The sequence below is a fragment of the Passer domesticus genome, chromosome 2 (assembly GCF_036417665.1).
Source record: "Passer domesticus isolate bPasDom1 chromosome 2, bPasDom1.hap1, whole genome shotgun sequence".
NCBI classification, from domain to species: domain Eukaryota; kingdom Metazoa; phylum Chordata; class Aves; order Passeriformes; family Passeridae; genus Passer; species Passer domesticus.
Window position 1 is genome coordinate 72,536,608 of NC_087475.1, and position 19,800 is coordinate 72,556,407.

General features: G+C 38.6%; 1 long non-coding RNA gene across 1 annotated transcript in view; it reads right to left on the minus strand.

Moving 5' to 3' along the window:
- Positions 1 to 8,940: 8,940 nt before the first annotated feature.
- The window catches only part of LOC135295515 (uncharacterized), a 59,085-nt gene continuing 48,225 nt past the window's right edge, over positions 8,941 to 19,800 (minus strand). The window contains exon 3 of the long non-coding RNA XR_010357638.1: positions 8,941 to 9,215. This is a non-coding gene — a long non-coding RNA (uncharacterized LOC135295515). The remainder of the gene's footprint in view (positions 9,216 to 19,800) is intronic.

Here is a 19,800-nt window from a genome sequence, read left to right on the forward strand (position 1 = left end):
TCCCTGTTGTTTCCTGATCAATTTTCCCTATCTTTCCCATTCTTATTCCTCCCAAAGTATCCTGTTTGCCACCTGAAGAGGTGAGCCTATAGCCACCCCATGAACTGTATGTTTGAAAGGAAAAAATAAATGGCAATGATGGAATGACCTGGGTCTACAGGACATTATGGAGATTCCCATCGAGTCTTTCCTTACTGTGCACTTGTAAAGTTGCTCAAGACAGCTCTGATCACATCAGTTCCAGTGCCATTTGTGTTCCAGCCATCCCACACAGAGACTGGCAGCTTAAAGGTTTTCTCTTAGGCCTTCAGTTCATCCATGTTCCACCAAACACTGTCACCCTCAAGTCCCCTGGTGAGAACACTGCTCATCAAGAAGCCCTACTGAGATGAACTGTGTGATGTCTCTTTAGTGTATTCACATACTGCAGCATTAGCCTGGCTGCTGCTGGACTATACATTTCTATAGTACAGGAGCCTGTCCCACCCATGATTTTTATTCATCCACGATTTTTATTAATTTTCATTCAAGGTGTTTAAGTCACTTTCATTTCCACTTACATTAAAATATTAAAGTAATGATAAGTCTTATCATAAACCCAAAAACACTACTTAAAAATATGTAATGTATATGTATGGATTTTCAGCAGATCTGGAAAATTAGCAGTGCAGTCTCCTTGACTTTCTGTGACAGTTTGATTTCTTAATAACAAATCATTAACCTCAACTTCATAAGTGCTATGTACTTCAACAGGATCAAGTCTTAAACAAAAATCAAAAATTCTATTTTAGATATTGCTTATTGAGAGATGTATATAATTTAGTCTGAGAAAGAGCTTTCAGGTACAGCTATAAAAATGCTGGGGGTGTGTGAATGTTCATAAGAAAAACATATAAATTAGAAAATAAATTATATATTCAGAGGAAAAAATTAATATGCAAGGATGAAAAGTTCTACAAAATTCTGCACATGGGAATAATCATGGTGACAGGGGAAGTAGGAGGGTATTCTTTGAGAAACAGTATGCTAATGGTAGTTAAAATCCTATTGAAGACATGATGCATCAAACAACATACTAAATGTTTTATGTTCAATCACCATACCTCAATTTTTTTATTCCCTGGCTTATGAATGACTAAATAGGCAAGCTTAACACCTTATAGACTACTCTAATGCTATTTTGAAAGGCTATTTATAATAGACTTGGCACTGTCATGCAACAATCTACTAATGTTGTGTGCTAGCCTGTTTACAGGGATGGTTTTTGTATGACTACACTGCCCTAACTCACCAAGCATCAGCCTGGAAAAAAACCCTAATGCTTACAAATCTTTAAGAGGTTTAGCCAGAAGTGATAGCTTTGATGATGGTTCCATCTCTGGCTCAGTCTGAGAGCAATCAAGGACCCACAGCCATCCAAGGACAGAAGAACAAAGGATGCTAGCAACATTTCATAAGAGTGCTTCCAGAGAGAGTGAGCTATTGCTTGGGAGAAACAACGGAGGAGCAGAAAATCTTTGGCACATCTCATTTTCAGCCTGCTAGCCTAACAAGTATGGTGCAACTGAAGGGCTCTGGGTAGAGTTGGACAGGTGGAAAATCCACTGGTTCATTTTAATTTCCTTTGGCCACTACCTTTGTGTCTACTATTAAACAGCTAACAGTGAAGTTCTCTTTAAACAATTTCAGTGTCACAAAGTCCTGCTGCAGAATGGCAAGCTGCTCCACCATCCCACACACCACAGAAGCAGGTTGGACTCACAGGAACAAGAATGATGTTTTAAGATAAGAGTGAATGCAATTACATTGTAAAAGTAAAGAGTCATATAAATCCTGAGTGGGTTATAAAGTAGCTGCTGTATATTTTATTTTCTCCTGCTTCTAAACCAGACTCTCTCATCTTACTGAAATAAAGCTGTGCAATGGGATGCACTTGTAAAAGAGAAAGTTCTAGTCAGAAAACCTGTGTCTGCACTTTATTGCTGAAACCTGAGCATGTTTGCCTCACTGACTACCTTGTTGGGAATATAAATTACAGAATAGAAGTGGCATGTGTTGAGGTTCACACATATAGCTCATTTTGTGGCCACAAGTATGTGGCCATATATTTGACCGGTGCAAATTGGCAGACTCCAAAAATTGTGGGCCCTTTTATCTATCAGCTTCCATGCCACGCATGGGCTACCTGGGAGCTGCCTCCTGCCCAGCCCACTTGCAGCTCATCTGAGGTGTGTTGCATCTTTTGTGTCCCCCCTGTGCAGAAGGCACAAGATTGCAACACCTCAACAGAGAGCTGGAGCTGACCACTTCTGCAAAAACAGACCTCCCAGACACAGTCCTCTTTTCAGAAAATGTCTTCTTTTTTTTTCCTCCTCTTGCACACAGACAGCTATAGGTAAGTAATGAAAGAGCCTTGGCAGGACACACAGATAATTAAATATTTCATCATTCTTCTGATTTCAAAGCTTGAAACAAGAAGAGGTTACAGAGGGTTTTATGTAAAATACTTCAGATGGAGTCTAGCTGTATAAGAAAATACTGGGATGGATCCAGATACAGATGTGCTATCTACCCAGAAACTATTTGGCAAGTCAGTGAACTGTGATATTGTAAGAAAGTCTGGGCTTCAGTACAAGTTCTCAAAAGAGTGCCTGTTGGCTGAGCTATCATAGTAAAGCTGTTTATTGGCAGAGAAGTTATATGGGAAGCTGAAACGAAGACCCTGCTTCTTTTCCCACTGTGATTTTTTTTCTCACCACAATTAATTTATTATAGGTGGTTCAGTCCAGACCTTCTGCATAGTGGTTGAGGGACAAAGTCTAGACATAATTTATTGGCCAGTGCCTGGTGAAAACAGAGTTGCAGAATGCACGTTTTCCCTCTGTTTCTCTTTTTTCTTCTGCCAGACAGATCAAGTATGCTGTATGCTAATTATCTGGTATGTGAGACTTAAAGGACCGAGGGAGATTTTCCTTTGCTAGAGCTGTCCCCTATCATATAGCAATATTTTTTCATCATATTAAACAGTAAATATCAAACTAAACAATAACAGCAGTAAAACTTTGTTTACTTGGCATGTTTTTATCTGCCTTTCACATGAGCCCATAAAAACAAGCTGAGGTTTTCATCAGGTCCCTCCATTTCACAATTCCTGTTAGCTGGCTAGATGCTTTTTATAACCACTATACACTGAGAAAGCGCAGAGCAGTTATATCCAAGATCACAAGACATCAATGGCAAATTCAAGAACAGAAACCCAAAAATCTACCTCTGTTATACAGGGGAAAATGTAACATTGCAGAGGAATATCAGAGTAGTGAAAAGCATGTGGTAGAGAAACAAGAACAGCATAATCTTGTCAGGTGGAAGGTCCATTTATCATCTTTAGAATGGTTTACAAATATTGATTTGTAAATTTTCTAAAGAATCTTGAAAAGAAGGCCTAGTACAGGCTTATGCTAAATGGGAAGACAGTTGGGATGGAAAGTCTGCTCTGGATATATCAGTCATACCAGCAGCAGATGAAATTAGAACTAAGCTTTACTGCATCCCAGGGACATATTGTAGCACATGAGATAATTCTGCTTGCTGTGGGGACAGAAAGGCCCTCTGGGACTGTGAAGCCTTGTTCCCCCTGCTGCCACCAACTGAGAGGTCCATGCCAGGTCCTGATTCACTCTCAGCTCTGGGGATATGGCAGAGATCAAAAGGATGGGACTTCAGACTGGAAGTGAATTCAAAATCATTCCCTGGAATGCGTCTGCCTGGTTAGTCCACAGGCAACACAGCTCTGAGTCAAAGCAGTGATGTCTGCTGTTTTTATTCCTAGGCCAAGCAGGCACTGGGGCTCTCAATGCAAGGAGCAGGGAGCGCAGGGGTTACTCTGATGCTCCACCAAAACTCAGCCTCACCAGTGGTGATGGTGCTTGAGGGAGGAAGGACCTTGTTTGACCTCCAGGATGTGGTGGGTTTGCATGGCTGCCAGTCAGGAAAAGACTGTTCTTTTGTGAAATGGCTGTGTGTGATGTACAAGCCACTGCAAAGTGGTAAAGATTGCTGTGATCAGGCTGGTTCATGGTATGGGCAAACAATTTCACTTTAAGTGAGAGTAAGAAGCAGCCATGCTGCTCTCACTTCATGACAAGAACTCTTTCAAAGGCTCCTGTAAAACTCCGCAGCTCTCAGCTCAGTTTTCCCCCAGGACTGACACTGGCACCTTGTCCCTCTCTCCCACCCACCTGCTGCACCTGCTCCAAGCTTCTCTCACCTGTCCAACAGCTCTGCCAATAGGTCCAAGCCTATTGCATACCTCCTGCCCAGCCACTGGCAGGGAGCCATCCTTCTCTGCTTTTTCAGTCCTTATTATCATCTCAAGTGGAATCACTGTACTGGAAAAAAAATACTATGGGGCCACTTTCAGCTGTTTCTAATTCTCACCCATGCAGAAACTCAGCATTAATTTGGTGTAAGAATCACTTGAGCAATAACTTGTGTGGCAGTAATCTAGTTTTTTTTCATGTGGTTCTTTGACAAATTTGATGCTGATATGTCATTAGCATCTTCATGAATAAAAATCAGGTGAATTTTTTAAAAAGCCCTCTCTCTGGGAGCAGAATAATAGAGACCTTTATAAAAAAAATGCACTTTAGTCTGAATGATGATACTGAAAACAAGTATCTATAAAAGTAGCTATTCCAAATACAACAAAAACCATACAAAGAGTTTCTCCTAGCAAACTTTCATAAGGATCTATAATATAAACATATAGTAGATGTAGTAAAAGATGACCTGAAGGAAATAAGAGTGAAGAATTGTAAATCTACACCACAGATGATATTCCCCCAATACTCAAGAGTTCATTCAGATTATTAACCTTTTTGCAGCTGCTTGGTCACCTCAAGCCTAACTCTTTCATGCAGGATTTAGAGAAAGGAAAGTTGACTGCAAAAAGCATAGGAAAGAAAAAGTTCTAGAATTGAGGTGATCCCGAAGCAGATAAGCAGTCATTTAACAGAGAAAAGTTCATTGAGTTTTCTAAATTATTCAGGATAATTAAGAACAAAGGCTGTGGATAATTGGAAAAAATATCTGAGTCAGCAAGCAACGAATGGTAGGTGAAATTTATTGTAGAAAATATGAAGTGAAGCATATCTAAAAAGTAATAATTATTACAATGAAAAAGAAGGGTATTGGGGTTATCATAGACGCCTCATGAAAATATCAGATTATTTCTCATTAGCAGTCAAAAGCCCTCAGAGTTTTAGAGGAGAAAAACCAAAATAGACAACACCATTATGCCATTGTAGAAGTTCCTTATCTGCCCAAAGCCAGGAATACCTGTCTGTACCCTTGGCTTTCTAGATAATTTCATGCTAACCAACCCAGCCTCAGAATACAATCCTGTGTAATCCAGAGACCTTCTCTGCTCATGTGCTACCTGAAGCTCCTAGCTGATCTCCAGAATCATGAAAATTGCATCCAGTTTCCTCAAAGTTTAATTAACTGTTGCTTCTGCAAATAAATGTTTGTTTTCTATTTCAAAGACAAATCTCTGAAAGCTGAAAAGGATTTAGATCTTTGGACAGGGTTTGAGATCTATTTATTTTTTCACTCTATTCACCACAGTCACATGTACTTCACATTTATACTGAAGGAATGAAATATAATTTTTAGCAGTAGTTTTTTACCATTGTTTTGTTATATCTGTTGTCAGTAAACGTAGCAGTTGCTTGCAATTTTCCATTTCTAGCTTGCATATCTTCATCACTGCAACCAAACACCAAAAACTGACTTATGATTAATAAGCAGACATTACTATTTTTCCTAGTCACTTGCACTTCCTGTTGGGTGATGAAATCTTTTACGATTTCGGACTTCTGTGTTCAGTGAAAAACACCTGCCCAGTCACCACGTTCAGAAAGTTCATGAAATGTTCTACTTATCACTTGATTTCAATTGATCTAGCACAACACCAAATACTTTCATACTGATCACTGGAAATAATGAAGCCATACTTAACAGAAGATTTTTTTGAGACATGCCACCATGAGCCTTTATGTTCAGGAAAGCCTCATCCTGCTCAGTCTTAGGGATGCCTAAGAGATGCATTCTTATGTTTCCAGTCCTGCTGGGAGCTCTCCAGAATACTCAAATGGACCTTCTGTAATCCGAAAGGGTAATCATCTGATTGTATGAACAAACTTAACTAAGGTTCCAGGAGAAATTTTACCAAAGACTTTTGGAAAAACAGAGGCTTTGGCAATTTGCCACACACATACTAAAGGGACTTCATTACATGATTTTATAATTAAGGAGAAAACATCAAAACATATTGTCACATTCAAGTAAAAAACAATGGCTTGTATTGAAAAACATCTGTTTCAATTTAACTACAGATGTGAACTCTTAATACAAACCATGAATGTTATCGTTGGTGTTTTTGTTTCAGCTCACTTTGTATCACTGAAAACTTAAATGATTCAGGCATCTTTTAATTAAGTTGATCCTAATCCAATTAGGCAGAAAAATTCTGATATGATAAAGAAATTATTATACTTTATAGGCCTTTCAAGTACAAAAATTCTCTAATGTCTCTTGAAACACAGCCATTTTTAATATGTGCAGTATATAAGCTGTATGACTGCTGTAGATATTTTGGGTTGATTCAGCTTTTATAAATATCCATTCTGTATCTCATTTACTTCTGTAGTTATTTCATATGCAATCCAGCATCAAAACTGTAGCAGAGCATTTGATATTCCCCCATTAGCAATTTGCAAGAAAAACAAGGAAGAACACTTTTCTCCTTCGCTAATGCCGAAGTCCATGGTCAATGGGAAAGAGAAATACATGCAAGAAAGACAATATCAGTCACAAATGAGAAATATGGGCAAGTTCACAGGGGCACAGAGAATATAGCAAAAGGGCAAAATTCAGTTGACAGGTGCTTTTACTGGCCTGTAACAAATCTGCAAAGCTTGAGAAAATTTAAGGAGAAAATATGTTTTATTGGATCAATAGGACTTCATGTGTCTGTACATGGAAAAGTGTCTGTCTGGGGCACTGCTTTTTATCCTGTGTGATCTTTCTAAAACAGTACTACTTTTACATACTCCAAAGTTCCGGAAAAACGTTCTCAGAAGAATAAAAGCACATTAAAGGGTATTCAACTGCAAGGATGCATCAGCTATCTGCAAGGTAGGTTTCCTCTTGATGAACTTCTTGTCAATATGATAGAAAAAACAAACAGGATGGGTGTGTATCTGCAATTTTTTTTTAATTAGTTCTCAAAATTAGGTGAACAGGATATTCTAAGGAAATAATACATTTTAAATTAATGTTATTAATTAGCATTCAGTTAAAGAAATCTGTTCCAATTTTCTTTCCCTAAATCAAATAGCATTCAAATGGGTTTTTTCTTTTACTTCTAACACATAAGTAAGAGTTCATATTTTTGAAACAAGTTAATGTTTTTAAAACAGTATTTATAAGGTGATGTGTTTAGCTTGTAGGTATTTCTAAGTTACTTTTCTGCTGAAGGCAGCATAGAAAATGATAGACAAAAGATAACCTAATTACTTCTGTCACAACCACTGTGCATTAACACAGCTATTAACTGAAGCATTTTTAACACATGGTAAACAGCAATTTCCTGCTAATTTATTCCAGGTTGAGGTGGTAGCTTGAAAATGCTAAAATTTAAGCAACATCTGACAAGGTTTCATAAACTATAACACTTTGCACGTTGGAAGGTGGATTGCTTGGTTCATCACTGACAGAGCAGAAATTGTTTCCCTGTACACTTTCAATAGTAAGCTAGGATGCCATCAAAAATGTTGTTGTTCTGAGGCTTCTAAAACTTACTGTGAGAATTTTTCTAGATGTTATACAGCGAAATAATTTCTGCTGATCTCTGCATTTTTTAAGTTCATATCATCACATTGCTTGTCTGCAGCCAAAATAAAAAGCCCAGACATAATGAGATGTGTTTCTCAAGGCCTGTGTTAAAAATTTACATTTTTTTGGGCAAAAAAGGTTTTTTCCACATGCGAAAATGCTTAAACAGAAATTTAATGACTGGATCCAGAAAGTTCCCTTTAGGCCACAGAAAATTACTTTAATCTGTGAATGTGATTTGCATCCATCAGAAGACAAAACTCCTCAGTCAACAGTTTAGTTAGCTTAAAATGTGGCTTTATATTTGTTCTGCTTTAAAGGTGCTTGCCTCTGTACTGAAAGGCAAAATTATAGCTTCTCTTTCTGCTTAAAGAGGCGGTGGCTGAACAAAGGTGTTTATTGGTGGAACATTCATTCATTTAACAACACATTCAACCAGCCACACTATATCCATGTGGAAAAGCGAGTCTGCAAATACCAAAAGCACAAATTTAAATCTCTTTTACCAATATGATCTGAAATGCTTCACAGAGATAATTGTGGGAAAGGAAGCATAGATTCAAAAAGTTTTAAAATTAAGGGTTTAATAATTCTGTTTAACAATACTGTACAGTGTCAGAAGTTCCCATGATCAATGCAAGGCAATCGAGGCCAGATGTCTTTCAGGGATGCAGTGATAAGTACAAACTCAGCCAGCTTGCAGTTCCAGAAGGGGTGGTAAGGAATGAAGAAATCCAAGGTATTCAGTTGGCCTGGTTATCTAAAACTATGCCACAGACATTCTTAAGCATTTCAGAATCTAGTGCAAATAACATCATTCATTCAAAAATATTGTTTTAATGTAAAATATGCACTGACCAAGAAGAATGAGCTCTTTAACTTACCAGAATTGTTCTAAAAACTTATTTTATTTATTTTTATGACAGTATGCTAACAATTTCATGTTTAGGTAGCACGGCAGCTTTGAAAATTTCTACTGTTACTTAATAAGATTATAGATTTCTTTATTTCATAAACATAACACCAAAAAAAAAAATACACCAACAAGGAAATTATGACTGTTCCCACCCTTTTCCTTAACATGTGGAATTTCCACCCTCTTCTGCCCCTCAGCTGTGCCAAGTGGTGAAATATCTGGTCTTGTTGCTGAGAAAAAGGCTAGGGTGAAAAATGTGGCTCTGAAGAAGGAGAAATAATCTCTTGGAATGGAGATAAAGTAGATTTTGACCACAGATGTTCCCACAGAGAGGTCTCTATCTGGCAGGAAAATTCAAGGACTGGATGGCAGCAACGTGTAGGGTTTCAGCTGAAATGTTCATCTGTCAGAAGAAATACAAGGATAAAAGAATAAGAGTAAAAGCAATTTCCTTGAACCCTCTGTTCTTTTCATGCCAATAATCACTTTAGGTGGAGGTGTTTATGCAGATTGATTACATTAGGCAAGCAGCACTTAGCTTTGTATTGTCCATGAAATACATGAGTTTATGATATGAGACAAACTCACCACCAATACAGAGTCCTTCATGCAGGTAAAACTTGGTGGTAGTGAATTGCTTTTTACTTGGTCCTACTCAATAAAGGATGTGTATCTCTGATCATAGTTAAGCTCACAATGAAGTACCTTCCCAAACTAAGATGGGAATACTCAGTGAAGTTTTTGTGTTTGATATTTTACTCTTTTTTATATACTCATTACAACACTTTTTTCTATAACAACAATGACAGAGGAGCTTCAAAGCAGTGATGTGAACATTTTAAAACTCACACGCACTAAATAAAGTGCACCACGTGGAATGTTTGACACTAAAATCTTACCTAAGGTCACTTTCTGTTCCCAGTTAATGAAAAGTGGTCTTACATGATAAGATAAACCAGAAAATTGCTAAGTCTTCACACATGTAAAACCTCTTAGTCTCAATATGTGCTCCTCCAGAGTAGCTTTTCTTCAGTAAAGACAGCAGCATTGAGCCTAACACCTTGGTCAGAATCTACAAAGGAAAAGGAAAGCTTTTTCCACTTACAGTTTCTATCAGCTGTACTGGCAATAAATTCCCCATCATGAAGGGGATCCTATAATCCTACATAATAAATCTTTTTACAGAGTTTTATCTCCATCATGAAAACAATTCATATGCAAGGATTGACCTTCTGCCAGTCTTTAAAGAAATAAAAGTTATGTACTGTAAAATTAAGCTACCTCAAGCTAAAACTAGCAATAATTCTCTAGTTTTTATCTTTTTCTTCTGAAAGCACATGATTATTGTCTGATGGGTCCTTTTGGCATGGTCAAAGGTAGCTTTCTTGTTCTTCTAGGGGTCCTTGCAGCTAATTAGAGAAAAACAACATGTTGAAGCGGTTTGTTTTTCAGTGGTTTGACTATTTCTTAGCAATTGTGTACTTACTTCATTTACAGAATAGCTCTAATGATGAAAACACAAGGCTTTCCTAATGCAGAAATGACAGATTCCCATATTAAAATGGCTAAAGGGTTAAAACATGCTGCTCCTCTGGCATCACCCACAGGTTAAGTTAGCAGTTAAAAAGCTCTCAGTCTGGTATATGGCTTCTCTAATGCAAGTGTCACATAGTTTAGAAAATGGCAAAACTGGAAATATAGCCAATCTTTATCTGTTTTGTTATTCATTAAAACATAGCAGAAAGAGTTGAAACACCCGTATTCTCCAAAGTGCCTCCTTCAAGGAATGCCATGAAGGAAAACCAGTGAAACACATGAATTTATTTTCTTCTGTTTATTTGTTCTTCCCAATACTATAATTTCATGTGTGTTATGACCTTCAAATTATAAGCTTCCCAGTAAAGGACTGAGAGCCATGTCATAGCACCAGCATTACAACATGAAGGAGGAAATCATTGGTAGGCATTTTACCTCATTAAGACTTGCCATGGTCCCTCTACCTAAATCTTAATTCCTTTTTGATAACACAGTATTGATCCAAGAAAGCCAAATACCTTGTTCAAATGTTAGTTCCAAACTAATGCTGAGTATGAGCCAGCAGTGCCCTGGCAGCCAGGAGGACCAACCCTGTCCTGGGGGCATCAGGCACAGCATGGCCAGCTGGGCAAGGGAGGGGATTGTCCTGCTCTGCTCTGCTCTGGGGCAGCCTCACCTCCACTGCTGGGGGCAGTGCCACAATGTTAGAAAGACATTAAACTATTGGAGAGTGTCCAGAGGAGGTGAAGGGTCGGGAGGGGAAGCTGTATGAGGAGTGGCTGAGGTCACTCACTTCAGTCTGGAGAAGATGAAACTGAGGGGAGACCTCGTTGCAGTTACAACATTCTTACACAGAAATGGAGGGGCAGACAATGAACTCTTCACTCTGATAACCCGTGACAGGACCTGAGGAAATGGCCTGAAGCTGAGTCAGGGGTGGCTTAGGTTGGATATTAGGAAAAGGGGTGGTTGGGCACTGAAACAAGGTCCTGGTGGAGGTGGTCAGAGCACCAAGCTTGACAGAGTTCAAGAAGCATTCGGAGAGTGCTCTCAGGCACTTGGTATGATTCTTGTGATTGTCCTGTGTAGGGCCAGGAGCTGGATTTGGTGATCCTGGTGAATTCCTTTCAGCTCATCTTGTTCTATGATACTATGAAAAATTTCATCATCATACTGATTCTCTCTTACAGATTAGGTACATTCTCCTATCTGTGAAGCCTCTTAATAACTGGTGATTATTTAATGTCTCTATAAATATTAAGTATAAAAAATATTATTTTTTTTAATCAGAATAGCACTACGTACGTCTAACTTTTCATAACTTCTTTGTCACACTCTACTTCTTATAGTCATCACATTAAAACATACTTGAAAGATGTCAACTTTGAGACCTCAGTGTTTTGAGTGTGCTTCTAAGCACCCTGTGGCTTAAACATATCATCCCTACTGAACCATCAGCTCAGCTGGATCTGTAACCAAGTAAGCAACTTCTGAACAGCACGTTAGCCTGGAGTGGGAATATTTGTACTGGCCTTTACACTGCAGTTTTTCTAATTAGTACTGTAAGGCAATTTACTATGCAGTGCAGGCATCTGGTAGTCTATTACTCCAGGATTGATGCTTACAGTATCACCAGCCAGTCCTGATGGGAGAATTCAAAATACAACAGGGTACAGAAAGAAGGAATGATAGGTACAATGTGGTCAAGTCTACTTTAAAAGGAAGTATGAGGAAAGTGTTTGGAAGAGGTCACAGTAACTGATAAACGATTGATTTATGAATTTGAATTTGAGCATTTCCACATTGCCTGGCAGCTGGGACATGTGTCACTTAGTTCCTGCTCAGAGCTACTGGACTGGGGAAATTCACCCTGTAAGAGGGAGCAGAACATAAGCAGAATTCTCTTAACAGATGTAACCATCACTGATTAAACTAAAAGTTACTAAAGAACCATAATAAGATGACATTAAATAGTCATTGACTCATTTCCCAAAGAGGGATGAAAATTGAAAGGATTACCATATGCCATTAATTTTGACAATATCAGAGGCGCCTCATAAGAATGAAAAATTACTACCCTGGATAATTTTTACAAATATTAAGTCAGATTAATTCTGAATCTTGAGATTCAAACAAAAGAACAAGTAATGTAGATTAAAATGTTATTTTCTTGAACTGAATTCTGAGAGCAGAGGAGACATAATTTGTTGTCATCCACAGAAGGCAACTACCTGATTGAGACCACAAACGTAAATGTGTCAATAATTAGGGGAACCAACACTGACTTTGATTTACATGTATGTAGACCAGCTTCTTGGCTGGCATAATAATCAGCATATCTCTGTCCAAGTCTGTGCTATCAAGCTGTATTGATTTATGGCCACTGCAGACTGAGATGATGTAGGATATAGGTATTTTTGGAAGGCATTATTTTGAAGAAACTATTATGATGAGGCCAAATTCTTCACCCCTTACTCAGCTGCAAAGTCACAGTGGGACTGAGAGTAAGAAGAGAAAAAAACCATCTTCTGGAGGTTATGTCTGAGAGCTGAACATAAATTCTGATGCAGCTTAATAATAATCACATTTGAGCTGCATAGGTACACATTTAAAATTCTGTGGGAGGGTCAATTTTAGAATCAGTGGGTCTTGAAACACAAGTATGCCTGAGCTGAAAAGATAAGAAACCAATCCAAGGCATAGATGCTAACATTGTTCGCCCTCTCTTACTCGACAGCTGCTTGTCGGAGGATCTGTCATATGGAAAATATGTGAATAGGATGAAACATCTGTTAATGTATCACTGCTCCCACCCAGCTCCTTAAAAGCAAAAACTGTAGGCTTGTTACTATTTTCAGTAGTGCCCAGACACTTGTTCTGGCCATTGCAGCACAGGGATGATGATGTCTCGGCACTGCCTGCCTGCCTGGGGCCAGAGTGGCAGTGCATTGTGGTCATCTCAGGCATGTGGGGAAGCACAAAGACAAGGTCTTAAAGTAGTGTGTAATCCTAAAAAGTGCCATTCCAGAGGAATTCCATTCAACAATACTTAGCATGAGGAGACCTAATTGCACCAGCAGCTAGTTTAGTTTGCAGTGTGCTCTAGTTAGAGGGATAATTACTAGCCCAGCTGCTTCTGTTACTTCTTTTCATCTTACTAGGCAGTCATTTCCCTGATCTCTTGCATGTTGACAACATGGCATTCATACCTGCTGGAGACACTGAAAAATTTTTCCTGGCACTAGTTATTATTACTTTGTTTCTTTACTGGAGAAACTGAGAGTTTCAGTAAGATAGATGCAATTAAGAAAATACAATTCCCTTCTTCTCTCTTTTTCAGAGAGAAGAAGGGAATTAAAGAGACTAAATGATCATGGTTTTTTGCTTTGTCAATAGTCAGACAGTTTCATAAACTCAATAAAATGTTCTCCCTTCCCCTTAATGCCTATGACTATATATCCCTGTTCAGAAACAGCTATCTTGCATCAGACTGAGAATGCAATGAGAAAGTTGTATCAGTTCAACTGAGCATTATTTTTCTACTGACAGGAAAGGTACTTTGTGTCATTTCAAAATCCAATACCCAGTAAATTATGTTTTTTTTTCCCTCTGTCTGCAAAAGCAGCAGTAGGTAAGTTTAACCACATTAGGAAATTTTAACTTGCAACCTGAAGATGAGAAGACAATCTGTCTCAGATGCTGCCATGAACTTCTGTCTCAAGCTGATATGTTTATTCTTGGCCTTTTACACCATGCTTGAGACTGCCATGAAGGAGCTGAGTTATAAATGTTAGTTTTGATTTTATATGGCACTGCAAATAAACATGCCAATACACTCTGTAGGTTTGTCATCCTCTTTCATCCTCTCACCTCTCATCCTCTCCGCCTGATAACCCTTGGTACCTGCTGCCAGGTAGTCCATAGAATAGAATGAACATCAGACAGGCATGCATGAAAATGGCCCATGAATACCATCTAACAAGAAGAGAATTCAGAAATCATACCAAAAAAAAAGTAAAAACTCTGGAAAAAAAGAACAGTTGATGTTCACTGCAAAATTTTGTGGTCCCCAAAAGTCATACCTTTCTTTAAAGAGCAGACCACATAGTTACAAGAAGAGAGCATCACACAAAATATTCATCATCATCATCATCATCATATTGGCCAGTGACAGATTCCTTTTAAAGAGCAGCATTCATTGTGCTACTCCCACAGTAAAATGGGTGTAGAGGCAAATCTCATACAATGACGAAGGCGGAAAAAAACATAGTAAATCTGCATTTCAGTGCCTTTTGTTTTTACTGCTTTGGATGCTGCCTTTTGCAGAGCCATAAAAGCATGGAAAAACCTACCAAACAAGCCAATGCTCTTCTTTAACCCTTTGGCAGTGGGCAAGGAGTGTCTGGAAATCTGAAATTTTAGCATCAAGGCTATCAAAGAAAAATAAGCAAAAAAAACCAGCTCACAACTCTCAAAGTCTGGCAAGAGAAGCAGAGAACATAAAAGCTGTGAAAATGAAGCTAGCTAGGCAAAAATACAGAAAAAGATTGGCACTAGAAAATATTAGCTCACTGGCTGATTTTTGAGCAATACAAAATCGTTGGTTTTTTTAGAAAGGATGCAGTGTTTCTTCTTTGAAAAGTGATATTTAAAGCAGAAATTGAAGAATTCATCTGATTACTAAGTAAATAGCAATAAGCCAGTCTTCATAAGCTATTTTAATTGTCATGTTCCCCGATTCTAGTCAAAGAAACAGTTCCAAATAAAGTGATGTGACAAAGTGTTTCTGACTATTATAAGATCACTTTCCCAAGATTGAAAATCCAGGATTCAAATAGCTTAACCCCATATTTTCAGAAAAAAAAGAGATAAAAGTAATCTGCATTTTGACACTGTTATGAATAAACAGAAAATCAGCTGTTGAACTCCTTTTGGCTATGACATACAATCATGAAAATGGTCCAATTATTCAAATGGAATAAATACAAATATGTCAAATAAAATTAGCAGACATTTTGGTGTGCTACTACTTATATTTACATATTCATAATATCACTAACTATAGGCACAAACTTTTACATGTGCATAGGTGTATGCACACACTTGTGTATAGATCAATTTCTTGATTTTACCAAGATATTTCACATGCCCTGTACTGCTACAGAATCTTAGAATTGTTTGGATTGGAAGGAACCTTAGAGATCATCTAGCTCCAACATCCCTTCCTTGGGCTGAGACACCTTTCACTGGACCAGATGTTCAAAGTCCAGTCTAGCCTGGCCCGGTACACTTCCATGGATGGGACATCTAAAACTTCTCTTGTCTTTTCCCTGTGATTTCCATTCTAGGAATTTTCTCCTCATCTCCCTTAGGTTGATGGGAATAAATTTAAGATTATCAGAGCTGCTGGACATGCAGCATTCAAAGCAGCAAGCACTCCATGCTTGGGCAGTTTGCATTGCACCTACAAGCTTGGCTGTGTCCTTAACAGGAGAACTCTGGCTATGCTTGAGGTACTTTGGAAGCCCCAGTGCTCCCGCAAGCACCTCTGCCCTCCTTCCTTCATTTGGAGCGCACAAGTACAAATTGCAGCAAAAGGGGTTGACTTTCCTAAACAGGTAACTGCCCAGAAGGAAGGTGTTTGCTAGAAAAAAAGATTGAAGCTTAGGTCAGGCAAAAAAAAAATTTAAAAAAAATTGAAGCTTAGGTCAGGAACCTGCTGCACTGCTTCCCTCATTTCTGAGCTAGCACACACGTCATGCCAGCCTTGTCCTCATTCCACAACTTCTCCAGCTGTCACCCTGGGTGAATGGGGACACAATCGCTGCCCTTCAAATCAACCTCATCCCTTTCTGAGTGCCTCTGGTAAGCTCAGAAAGACTCCATGGGTTGTGGGCCCTTGGCAGATGGCTGTGTCCAGGACCTCTTGGTCTATGCCTGCGCTGCTGACATACACCAAGTCAGTCTATGAGTGACAGTGAAGAGAGCGAGACAGCATCCACGGTTCCTATGGAGGAACTTTGTGGTGCAGAGGGCACTGGGTCACTACCAAAGGTAATCAGGTTGGTGAGCTTTTCCCAATCAAGGTGTCTAAATCCACCTTCAGGATAAAATTATGTAGTTCAAAACAATTCAAACTGCAGTTCACTGTTTGTGAAATGAGCATAGCAAGTGCATAATTACTTGAAAAGGTTACTATGAGAATTAACACATGAAGATTTGAGAGGAGGTCAGATATGAGGACAGAAATCCCAAAATAGGGACTATTTTCATAAGAATGCTGAAGGAAAATTTCTAATGCTCATAGAAATTATGATCTTCCAGATCTTCGAGATCCTCTTTCAATTCTTTTTCTGTCCAGTGAAAACAAAATGTTTGATTATACTTCCGGATGTAGCATTTCTTCCTTTTTCCCAGACATAAGAGTAGGAATGTTTAGTTCTGAGTTTTATGTATGTGTTACTAAAAACAGAAGAAAATAGGTTACAGAAACTGTGACTAGAAGACCTGCAGGTGTATGTCCTGTGATCAGAGACAGAGCAGATGAGAGGTCAGGAAATTGCTGGTTTCAAGTTTGAAGAGGCTGTATAATAAATTCAAGCTAAAATTAAACCATCTCTCCTCCTGGGGAAAAAAAAAATCAAAAGTATTTGTTAAACCTGCAAATCAACTGATTGTATATGTTACCTAGATTGATTTTGAGCTATGTGATTCCTCCTTGAAATTACATTTACATTAAAGAATATACAATTACCCTGTGCTTTTTGATTCTTTTACCTTTCCGTCTTGATGACTACTGCAGTTGCTGTAGATACTGAAACACTAAATAAGAGGCACAATGCTCTTTTAAGGAGCTGTATAAAATTCAGATATAATTGTCATAAAAATATTTCAAATCCAGCAAGAAAATTAAGAACTTGGTGGTGTCAGGAAAGCTAAACCTCCAATACAGTTGAGACTTGTAATGGATGACAAGGGTTTTTTTAAAAAGCATGGTTTAATGATTGGGTGCAGTGGGTTGTACTCAACTTGGAGACCAGCAGAAGTGAAATAATGCAGGGAGCAATCCCAGGATCTGTACTGTTTAACTACTTCATCAATGGAGGAGGCATCATGAACATCGTGCTTATGGCCCAGACAAGCGCATGAACACGAGCACTGAGCCTTCCCTTTAAACAGGATGGTACATATTTTCAAGGCACCTGATCTAGAAACAGTGGTCCTTCCTTGTTTCAAGCTCTGTGTCCTGTGCTTCATACTATCATCTTCCCAGCCTGATCCAACCCTTATCGTCTCCTCAACCTGTATCAGTCTTCCCTGTTCCCCATGTCATCTTTTCTGCTTTTGCAGCTCTTGTTCCAGCTCACCTCTTGCCACTGTTCCAGCCAGGCTGTCCCTTAAATATCCATATTTTCTCCTTTTTCTGAATTTTGGAGCTACAGTCAGGAGAGTGTTGAGGGGACAAGACAGGGCAGGTTCTGGGTTTACCCTCTTGTGCCCTGGAACGCACAATAATTTGCCCCAGGGGCAGCCCCACACAGACACTGCAGTTTCAACCTGGCCCACACTTGATGTGTATGGAGCCCTGAGAGATGTTTGTGCTGACCATGGAAATGAGGTTTCTCGGAGGCTCCAACTTTGGTTTTTTCAAGGATAACTATAGTCACTAATTTTTAATCTCACTTTGAAAACTTCACAGATAAAACAATTTGGCCAAAACTTAGATCACAGTAGACTTACTTAATGAAAAGGCTGTATAATATTTATCTTTACTAGGTGAACACCAAGACATCCCTGAAATCACTTTTTGAGCAACTTTAACTTGAAGCAGGAAAAGAAACTTAAAGTAACAGCCAAGGTGGAAATTAATCTATTTTATCAGTCTACAGACAATGGCAACTAAAGAGGATGCTCGCAATGAAAAGCAGACTTGATTCTAGTTGTCATTTCCACTTCTTACTAAGCCAAAGATCCAGCCAGTTCAGCGACCTCTGTACACAATGTTTCTCTTACAGAAAGCACGTTTGGACAGAAAGCACACCCCGTCTTCCCTAATACAGGATAACACAGAGTGGTGCAGTAATGCAGCACAAAGACAATTGATAATTCTTAAAAATAAATTGAACAGGTGATCCTAAATATCAGTGCCACAGTCAAACTATCTCCAGAAGCAAGAGAACAATATGTTCTTTCTCTGCCTATTAAATGAAAAAGTAATGGAAAAAGGGCTGTATTCTCAAATCTAGATACATTTTGTACATACATCCATTTTAATCAAAGACCAATTATGCTTATTAAGGCTATCCAGTAATTTTACCATATTCTACCAGCTTTCAAGGCCAGCCTTTTAAGAGAATTCCTAGTAAAATGTATAATTTTTAGCAAGATTTGAGATTTGTTCATTTAGCATCAATGAAGTACGAAATATACTATCTGCCAAACCTGCCAGTCTAGGCAGATTTCCAGATTATTCTGCTTTAGTACTCTTTTCTCTTTAGTGGTGATATGAAATAAAAATAGCACTGGGGATTTCATTTTGTTTTGCTTATTTTTCCTAGCATATGCTTTGTTTTTAATGTTCTTGCTTTGTATCATACCCTCCAGAAGATCCAGAAGTAACACAGCCAAAGGCAGCTGAAATTATCCAATACACATTATGTAGGAAAACACAGTAATATGAATATTTTCTTCTACTTTCTATATTTTGCATCATTATTCAAGCTCTTGTGCAAATAATGACACTTAGAATCCTATTACTTGTTTGTGCCTTAATTCGGGAAGTGAGATAAATAGGTGGTATCAGCTGGGCCAGCAATTAACTATGCACTGAATTGCAGTTTCAAAAATAGAGCAAAAGTTGACTTCTTAAAAAAGCTGCTCCCAGAATATCACCATACCATGTGCATTCCTAAAGATATTGTTGAAATACATGCAGCCAATGAACATTTCCTAATATGCATAGGATATTATTATGGAGTGGACACATACTGGTTATTATGGAAGAGCATTCATAAAGGCAGGAGGGGACTCAGGGACTTGCAACATGAGTGGCTATCCAACACCTCTAGCCTCTGGCAATGTCTGCATGGCAGCCTGTGGTGCTGTGCATAAACACACAAGCTTGCTGAGCACAAAAAGGGCTTTTTCTACAGTCAAACTGGTGTAGAAAGACCACAACCCACTCCAGTTGCAGAAAGGAAAATTCATCTAAATATATGTTTCAGTGGACCCTACTCTGAACAAATGGTTTGGACTCGACGATCTCCAGAGGTGCCTTCATACCTCAGGTATTCTATTGATAGCTGGCATGGGGCAAATGTCAATGCTATCCATCTCCTCATTAAAATTCCAAGACATCACTACTTCAAAAAACCTCAGCCTGAGTAAATGGAAGAGGAGCTGGGGAAAGGATACATGCAAGTGGAATGCCTGAATAGAGGGATCAACAAAAC